Raw genomic sequence first — 2,159 nt, forward strand, 5'->3', positions numbered from 1 at the left:
GATTCTTCTTCAGCCTTAAGAGCAACTGTCCTTGACTTTCCTCCTTTCCTCTTGCTTCTTTGTTCCATCTCAAGTTCATGAGTCTTGAGCATTCCATAAATTTCATCAAGAGTTGTTTCATCAAGATTGTAGTTGTCTCTTATTGTTGTTGCCTTCAAATCCCAGCATACAGGAAGAGCCAACAGGAATTTAAGGTTTGAGTCTTCAAGATCATACTCCTTATTAACCAGTGACAAATCATTCAAGAGTTTGACAAATCTATCATATAAATTAGTCAATGACTCATTAGCCTTTGAGTCAAAGTGTTCATACTCTTGAGTGAGTATTGTCTTCCTGTTCTTTTTAATTGTATCAGTTCCCTGACACCTTGTTTCCAGAGCATCCCATATCTCCTTTGCAGTCTTGCAGTTAATTACCCTGTTTGACATTACATTATCAATGGCACTATGCAGTAAGTGTCGTACCTTAGCATCCTTAGCAATTGATGCGATATCTTCAGCAGTATAATCACTGTTCTCCTTTGGTACAGTCTTTGCTGCTTCACCTGCAACTGCAATAGCGAGCTTGGTTGGTTTGTGAGGTCCTTCCTTGATTCTATCAAGATATTCTGGATCTGTGTCTTCCAGAAACATGGTCATCCTCACCTTCCATATGGCATATTCAGATGGTCTCAGTATGGGAACTCTGATGGTCTCATACCGACTTTGAATTTGTGTCTTTGGAGGTTCTTCAGTTTTGGTAGGCTTAGTTGGAGTTTCTGTGTCAGACATGATTGTGTTTGGATCTTAAACTGTTTGTTCGTTAACAGATAGGCTCTGATACCACTTGTTAGGTCACACACACACTGTAGAGGGGGTGAATACAGTGTAAAGTACAATCAAATCGAACTTTTAATAACTCAAGTAACAGAAAACAAACTTTATTGAAATAATAAACTCTGTTACAGTATGGAACTGTTACCTCTCAGTGATGAACAATTATCATGAGAGATGTTAGGGTTACAATAAATAATCTTCTCAAATATGATAACACTTATAGTGTAAACCCTATGTCTGTGTTTATATACTACACAGTTACAAGATAATCGCTAATTGATATGGAATATAATTCTGCTTCCTAAAATATATCAATCAGATATCTTTTCTTCCAAGTATTCTTCATTTCTTTAATCAGCTACATTCCTTATCTGAACGTCCTTCAGTACTTAAGTTCTGATATCCATCTTCTGATGATTATCTCCTGATAATATAAGTACTGATATCCTTAAGTCCTGACTTCCAGTAAGTACTAATTTATCCTGTTTAAGTAAGATCTGAAAACTAAACATAAATCATATTAGCCATGACATTATCAAATATATCTAACAAATCCATAAATAAATCCGCCAGAACCCCATGATAACGATTTGCCCATAATCGGACTCATCACCAACGTGGGTTCCGATAAAAATATGATATAACAAACATAGTCTTTATAACGAATAAATAAAAGAGTATAACGCAAGAGTATAGGTTCAATAAAACAAGAAACGAGCATCCAAAGTTACAACTCAAAACAAAGTTTCACAAGAATAAACTAGACCGTCTTCGCCTTTGTTGATTTGTGCTATAGGTCTCTTGCCGTCTTCTCCTTAGATCTGAAGTGTCTCTCGCTTGATTAGTTATTAAAAATGACCTAGAGTTGTTTACATAGTAGCCCTGATCAGCATAGAACCCCATAAAGTCAGTCTTATATTCAAAATAGGAATTCTGCATCCCGACCTGGCGCGGCCGCGCGCTTGATTAGCGCGGGCGCGCGCTTGATCAGCGCAGGCGCGCTGGGCTTCTGCCAAAACTGACTTCTTTTTTTTTTCCTGCAAATTCGAGCCGGTCTTCGTGAGCTTTTATTCTAACACCACCTAGACACCATATTAGCACCAAACAATGCTAATTCACCTGATTCACAGATTAATGCTTGAAATGCAAAAATACTAGAAAACACATTAAAACACTTAACAACTTGAGTACAAATGAATCAATTCAAAGCTTATTAGAGCATAATAAAGTGTCATAAATGCCACTCAACATACCCCTAAACTTGAATCGATGTTTGTCCTTAAGCATAAACAGACTCAAAGAACAAGAAATAAAAATGCATGAATGCAACTAATATGAATGCAA

This window comes from Apium graveolens, chromosome 8 (genome assembly GCF_009905375.1).
Source record: "Apium graveolens cultivar Ventura chromosome 8, ASM990537v1, whole genome shotgun sequence".
Classification (NCBI taxonomy): Eukaryota; Viridiplantae; Streptophyta; class Magnoliopsida; order Apiales; family Apiaceae; genus Apium; species Apium graveolens.